We start from the raw sequence: 8,684 nt of genomic DNA on the forward strand, positions 1-8,684 counted from the left end.
TATCATTTGCTGCTGATCCAGCCTGTACATTTGTAGGATATTCAAGTACATCCAATCCAGTTATTGTTAATGCATTTTCAAAATTAATTCCTTCACGTTCTCTTACAAAATTGTGAAGCACACAGCATGCCTTAACAACATTTATGGCAAGATGGAGAGAGACATAAGTTCCTCCTGTTATCCATCCTGTACCTTCTATAAAACTGTTCAGTGCAGATTGCTTGCAAGAAAAAAGTAATTGGTCTCTACAAGGTGAGCAGCGACCGCAGTATCGGCGGTTTTCGTCAGCTATACCTGCGGTGCGGACACCGTCTCGTGTGCGGAAAAAAAAAGCATAGTGTGAAAGAGGCCTTAAGGAGAACGGAGGCTTTCAGTTCAAAGGGGCAAGTCGAGAATGAAAGAAATTGTTTATAAAGAGGCATTAATTTTCCCTGGTTCTGGCTTAAAATCCTGAACAATATTATATATATATATATATATATATATATATATATATATATATATATATATATATATATATATATATATATATGGTGTTTGTGCATTCATTTTTTAAGTTAACTTACAGTTTTGTCTGGATTATTAAAGCATACTCCAAACAAAAACTTCCAAACAAAAACTACCCGACCAGAAAGAGCTGTTCCTTAGCTTCTTTATCTTGTAAATTTGTAATAGTGCGTTATCATAAAAAATAACAATAACATCTTATCATGACGGTTGTAATGTTATGCTGTTTCAACAACCGTCACTTCTTGCCTTTACAAAATTACGTACTCGAAGATATCAAATCTAGGTAACTAATATTGGCGATACAATAACGAACAAAATAGTTATTAATACAGTTCATCAGATCACCCGGCTCCACAGGGTTAAATAACTACCACTTTTGGGGGGATTCGTACAGCGAAATGTTGGCAACAAATGTCTAAACAGCAGTACCACCTACGACAAACGGTTTTGGAAAAGCTTGGTTTAACAATTACCGAAATGGCAGATCAGCTTCTCGAGGTGTGAAGTTTATAAATGTCAAGAAAAATAAAGCGCCGAAAGAAATATAGCCGTCTGTGTTGAAGAATACAATTTTTTCCTTTAGAACGAAAAAGGCTTTAACGCTAATCTATCCTCAGAGGACTGATACAAAGTGGTAGGAAATCAACATACATATGCTTGAAAGACAATACATGTGAACACACAGACGGTTGGGAATCAAGTTACTGCAACTGACTGATATTCATGTTCTTAGAGAAACTATGGTTATCAAAGAAACTCGATTCATTAATTTCATAAGAAATATGCAGGAAGTTTTTAAATTCTAAGGAAGGGAGCTGAGAGATGTGTGAAAGGGGAACTGACTACTCCAAGATAATAGGATTTGTGAAAAGTCGACTTGTCACTAATGCGGTTCTGACTCCACCTACAAAGCAACTGTAAGGTGAAATTATTAGGGTTCCAAGATTTTGCAACTATTGTGTGTGTGTGTGTGTGTGTAAAAGTATGTCATTCCCTTGATAGGGGGTGACGCCATAGAAAAATAAGCCCAACAGTCGATATGTAACTGGTGAACTGTGGATAATCTCTCTGTGTAAGACACTTCTACAAGATTCCCCACTTCATACACGTTCGCAAAAAGTCCATCACAAGCACGTCAAACCCCGTTACTTACACAGCTCCACTTTCTCTTCTTGGATATTCTAATGCATGTTAATTCCAGGGCTTCTTTCAAACAATATACGTAGCTTGTTCTTGGGCTTCATCTCCTTCCTCTTCACTCTTACAAATTATACACTCTCTTCTCCAGCTTATCGTCGTTCATTCCTTCCATACGACCTAATTACCTCAAAAGTCCTGAAGCCATCCTTTCACCTATGGCAACCTTCCCATTAAATCTTGATATCGCTTAATTTGTCACCCTCTCAACTTTGCTCATGCCACATATTCTACGAAAACCTATTCTCGACAACTTCAACTCAATAAAGGAGAACTGGCTCAACATTTCCTTCCTATATTAAAATCTATTGCAAATATCCTGCTCCTTCCCTTGATTTGTCAAATCTACACCTTACTGCTCATCCTGCACCCACCTTCCACTTTATTGACTCCCAATTGCCTGCATGAATTAATTTACTTTTTCCCTCCACTATACATCTTAAGCATTTGGCACGCCATCTTCATAGTTTTATTTGCCCTCAAAACATAAATCCTGCTTTCATTTACCCTCAACCTTTCTTTCAAAGACTTTCACATTAATTCACTAGTTTCTGCAGTTTCTCTTTGCTCTTCACAATCACTTATTTTTACACCCATTGCTCCACATTCCATTAGCAAGCCGCTACCCAATTTTTTTTTTACCCTACATATCTGGAGCTACATTTATTACATCCTCACACCACTCTATTCATAAAGATGTTATAGCCAATGAGACAAAACACATCGCTATCTCAGGCTCAATTTTACATCATGAGAGTCACTCGCCTACGTAAATATTTCTTATATAAACTTGAATTCCTTCAAGAAAACTTTGTCTCTCTCCCTCAATTAAACATACCTTACACACTTTAGTCAGCCACTCAGATACACTTTTACCATCGCACTGCAGCTCCTCACTTCTAACCCATCAATTCATCGTGTCTTTCATTCTTCAACCCCTTTCCGATGTGCCTCTCACCTATCCTCATTGTTCAATAAACCTTGAAATATCCACTCTATTGATATTGGACTACAATCACTTAGACATCTATTTATATGTGTATCATTCATTCTGCATCAACTTCCTTGTCATTCTCCATAGAGGGCTTGCTTATATTCACCACTACATTATCTTTAATGCTTTCATTTTCCTTCATTTTATTCTTGACTACCTTATTCATTTCCCTGGATACCTGTCATGCCATGAAAGATCACTTGATCATTTATTCTAGCAATAAACCCCTCACTCCTTCATCTCATCACAAACTGATTTTTCTGGTATCTTGCTGCCCTAACCTAGCACCCTTTTCATCCAGTTTCTCCATATTTGCTCTTCCAGCTTCTACTTTATGTATGTCTACATCTACATCTATCCATCTACAACACACAATATATATATATATATATATATATATATATATATATATGCTTAAAAAATCACAGTAGATGCACGTGACTTCATAAATAAGCGAATACCACGGGAAAATGATAGTCAGAAATCCAAGCGCTTTCGTCTTTATTCAGACATCGTCAAGGAGCTACTGACGATGTCTGAATAAAAAAGACGAAAGCGCTTGGATTTCTGACTATACATTTTCCCGTGGTATTCGCTATATATATATATATATATATATATATATATATATATATATTATATATATATATATATATATATATATATATATACACGTGTGTATGTGTGTGCGCGTGCGCTATCGATATCGATATGCTGAGGCCAAAGTGAGAATAAGAACAAATGCAAAAGAGGCAAGAGAGAGAAAAAAAGGAGCAAAATGATGATGAGAAAGAGAGGAGGAGGAAGAGGGAGAGCAAGACGAACCACTGACGGCAGTTGAAAGGTCCGAGAAGTTATCAAGATGTCAAGCTCTCAAACACCATCCCCTCGCGCCTCTCTCTCTCTCTCTCTCTCTCTCTCTCTCTCTCTCTCTCTCTCTCTCTTCCTGTGTGTGTGGAGTGGCCTGAAGTTTAATCTCTCTTAATTCATTCTTAATTTACGGGCACCCTAGAATCTTAATTAATCACGAGCAGAGCATTGAAGATAATGAGATTTTCAGCCAGTAGATAACTGGCCCCTTGTGACACTATGGGTTGGGGTCGGGGTGTGGGGTTAAGAGAAAGCCAGTCCTGAGGTTTCCTTAATGAACTTTGTCGTTATGGAATTTCGTAACTCCTCCTCCTCCATTCTCTCCTTCGTTTTCGACTGACGACCCTCCATTCGCGAAGTGGGTCGCACCGCCAGGTTAATCATTTTCGCTCAAGAAAGAAGGCGACGACTTGGGCGAAATCTTCGTTTTCCGGAGCGAGAATGTCGTATTCTTTCCTCCTTTCTTCGCACCGAGAGTAAACGACTAAAACCATCGGGATGCGTTCGAATTTAGATGCAGATACCGACCAGCTCCGTCTTTTGTTTTCCCGCGCGACGCCATTTGCATTTCTTTTGTTTTTGGAAGTTCCCGCGCTTGATTGATTTTTAGTTCCACTGACGTGATGCTGATTGAAATGGAACCCCAAGGAGGCTTCGGGGATGTGTCTCGGAATTGTGGAGGTGGTCGAAGAGCTGACGGTTAGAAATTATACATACATACATACATACATACATACATACATACATACATACATACATACATATATGCTATTTTTCTCGCACATAAACAACAATGAAGACAATGGCCCTCTCCTAAAGCGGTTACAAAATAAAGTAATTAGGTACAAAATCCGAAAAGGAAATACATACACATACGCTTACAATGATATGAAAATACACAAACATAGGACATAAAGAAAGATGATTCAAGGAATGACAAGAGCGAGAAAGGCATTCCATAAAACTAATGCTCAGGAAAACAAAACGGCTTCATCGTGCAAATGGTTATTGTTTCCTTCTAATCTAACGGAACCTGTAAAGCCGAGAAAATGCATTGCAGGAAATCTTTAATATTACAGAACATATACATGAGCAAGGGTCAAACCTGAATGAACCTACTTGATGTGCATAACGCCTTTCATGTTTAGCCTCTATTCCTGCAGAGTCTGTACAGAACATCTTAATTGTACACAAAATTATCATTATCATCACGACAATCAACAATTCCGCTGATTGGGAAAACTGGTTAATCAGTTCAGGCTTCTTCGTGTTAGGGACAAGCCGACAGATCGATTTTTCATCATCATTAAAAAATATGTCTAGAATCCATTCTCCAAGAATCAGTTTATTTCAATTAATTTTTTTGGGGGGAGGGGGGGTAGGATAATATTTTCTAGATGGAACGAAATCATGCAGCACGGTGTCTCTAGCAAAGGATGCCGTAAGTGTTGAATGGCCGTAAAATAAACCCGTACTTCCAGCGCATTTTTCTAAGCTTGCTGGAGAGTTGAAAGATTTAAATGAACATACCGAATGTGGGGGTTTGCTTACTGACTGATATAATCACATCTGAAACACAGGCTAGGGTAAATGAGGTTAGAACTAACCCAAAACTTTAACAAGACATAAGAAACTATTTTAGCTCATACTAACGCATATAGTAGAAAACAGAGATGTTTCTAGGAATGCCAATTAAGAGATTATTTGCTGCACAGAAACTAGGAAATTGTATTATACTTACGTATGCAGTCTTTCGCAAGCCTTCATTACAGCCGCCAAACCTTGACTGTTCCTGCTAACTTTTGGGTTCATAACACCAATAACAATTCTCACACTTCTCTCTGGTAATTTACCTATTACCTCCCGCTGTTTCATAAACATTCAACTTTAATTTTTCTACAGTTCATTTGGTGATGCACAGCATTAAGTAACACTAATATTGCTCCGTTTTTATTTAAATCTTTCACACAGTAATCTCCTGCTCAATGCTCCCCAGTCAGCCCCTTTTCTGCATTTGGTGTCCAGATCTTGCATACTTTCTTTACCAATTCTACCTGTTCTTCCCAAACAAATATACAAATTACTGCCATCCAACGACAATCATATTAATCTGTCGAAATAGTCTCCTCATGCCATAACTTTTGCCATCACTAGTCACTGAAACTTTCCTTCTTATCTCTTTATCCGACAATCCTTCTACCAATCAACTAATCGTACATATTGGGAAATTAAACCCAACAGATCTAAATGTACAATTCCTTTGAACAATAACATCTCTGGCTGCCGAAGTCCACAAGAGTTGTTCCGTGTACTCTTTGAATTACATGGAACTTGTTTGTTCTTGTATACAGTATTATTCTTACACTTCGGGAAGTTTCTTTATACGCCCTTCTTGCTATTAAATGCCTCATCTGTTAAGTTTCAACTCAGATTCATTAAATTCATTCATTAACCTGGATAGTGCACTTGATGACTTCTTTACATATGCTACCACCCGGCTTTTGGCCTCCTTGCACATGCCATGCGTGGCAGCCCCCAATTACTGACACAAAGGTGCACTCAGAAGTAAATCAGTCTCACCGGTAATTCATAGCTTTCACTCCCACAGCGTGTAACTCTATGTCTTCCTCTGTGTTTCACTGATAATATAGTCACCTTTTTAAAAGGCCAGATGTTTACCAATTAAAAAAGGAAGTCTATACACACACTTCTGCCATGAGCAACTTTGGCAGCCATACTACCTCGTCTTTTACAATGAAAATGAAAGACAAAGCAATAAGGGACAGAATAACAAAACAATTACAACAATAATAGTAATATCACTTTGGACCCTCCAAAACAAAACATCCTTCACCTGTTGTGCCAATGTAACAGTCTCCTTACTACCTCCTAAGATATTGACCCATCGATCTGCCACCATACCGAGTGCTCTGGTTCCGCAATTTAAAATTTTAACTATCATCCTAACTTTTTTGCTCACTCTTTTAACTTACAACCACACTTAATCTAGTCTTTCACTTCTCTGAAAACCTTACTTCGTCTTATTGACATGCACAACACTACACTCACACACATGGAAAATGTGAACATATTTTTCTCGATCCAGTCACTTAGATTCTGATTTTCATTCATATTTTCGCTTTATTAGTTTAGCACCTTGTTAAAATCTAACACCTCGTCACTGAATTTTGCATCTTTTACATAAAATGTAAATAATATTCTGCTCTTCTGTTGTTATTATCAAAGCATTATTTAACTGTTTCCTTTGTAATAATGCCAGTTTAAAAATCACCCACTTTTTCTCAATGATACACAAAAGTTCGTAAAATGTTCATGAATAACAACAGTTTCCCAATAAAATTTTATAAATAACAATAGTTTCCCAATAAAGTATAAGATCTGTTATATCATAGAGATAATGTTATTGTTATACTAATTACAAATAAGAAGGAAATATAATGAGAAGACAAAAAACATAGCAAGGTTTGTTTAAACTGGATTAAATTGGCCATAAATTCACTTTAGAATTTATCAGTAACGTGTTTTGAAAATAAATAAACATTGACAACCGATTATTTTGACAGGGTCACCATACTACGCTGCAGCTCTATATCCAGGATCCAGCGGTGCTGGGGATGCTCCAACTTCAACAGCAGGAATGGGCATGGACACTGGAGTAAGTTTAGCCCTCGCTTCATTAATGCCTCCAGCTCTGCCTTTATTGCCACATGCTGCAGCTGCAGCTGCAGCAGCAGCTGCTCTTATGCCATACCACCATCAAGTGACCCCAAGTTACAGCAATCCTGGCCCTAGTGCTCATGTGAGATCTCTAAGCCCTAGACCTCAACTGCCAAACCTTCCTCAAAGGAACCCAAATCACTACAATTGCCCTCCGGTGAGACCCAGGCCCGCTCGCAATACCTCCTTTACAGTGGAGGAACTACTTAAGGATAAGAGGCCACCTTCGCCTCGTGATACTGCCCATAACAGCAGCTTTCCCGTGATTGTATCAAGTCTCTATGGTGCGAGAGCACCACCACCACAACCTCCTTCACCACCTTCAGAAGAGTGTTCTGATATTCACCAACAACCTTCTTCTACAACTCCTGCACTCAGCCTACAAATTCCTCAACAGACTTGGACACCAACACCACCTCCTCCCCCTCCCCCTCCTCCTACTACTGGCCCTTCTACAGCCCATAACTCATCTCAACGCCATCAACAGCAATCTCAGCGCTCTTCAGGTTCAATGACCGATATCTTAAATCACCAAAGACATTCACCAGACTCTAGGAACGAAGACGTCGTCTCAAAAGCTTCTGAATCTACAGGACCTCTTCAAGTGTGCTTGGATGACTCTTTGCCTTCATCATCAGCACCATCTTCCCCATCCGTTTCACCGCTGCCTCAATACAATTCTTCTCCATCACCAGCACACAAACTAACTTCCTCCAAACCCTATTTACCTACACGGCCATCTCCATCCACAGGACATCAGTCCCAGTCACCTATTAGGCGTTCCCCATCCTCAACCCATGATAATTCAGTCTCCTCTCAAGTATCATCAATCTTTAGCATTCATTCTCCTTCTGATAAACGTCCTCTACAGTCCTCCATCTCGACATCTAAACGCCCTTTGACGCCCTCATCACCGATGCCATCTAACGAATGCATTCGAGCATCATCCTCCTCCTCCAACTCTTCAAGGTATCCAGTGCCTATTTTTACGTCTAATATCAGTTCTCATACCATTTCTTTATCCCAGTCATTCTCACCATCATCTTCAACTAACAGTTACCCATTTCAATACACTGCCATTTCAGCATCCTCATCTTCACCTTCAATGATGGGTCGAGTAAAAAGGTTATCTGAGACTAAAATACGGATATTAAATCCAACAGCCGAGTAGGCGTTCCAAAGGAGTACCTCAACTGTCAAGTCACACAGAATATCTAAAAACTGTGCTGTGACAACCTGAATTTCAGTCATATGGAAAATATCACTTCACATTGGAAATATCTGTTCTTTATAAACATGACTGATTAACAGATCAAAATGCAATTCTGGCGTCATATCAGTTCGGTAACTGTCTCCAACACATAATGGGAAACTA

This window comes from Macrobrachium nipponense, chromosome 1, assembly GCF_015104395.2.
Source record: "Macrobrachium nipponense isolate FS-2020 chromosome 1, ASM1510439v2, whole genome shotgun sequence".
Classification (NCBI taxonomy): domain Eukaryota; kingdom Metazoa; phylum Arthropoda; class Malacostraca; order Decapoda; family Palaemonidae; genus Macrobrachium; species Macrobrachium nipponense.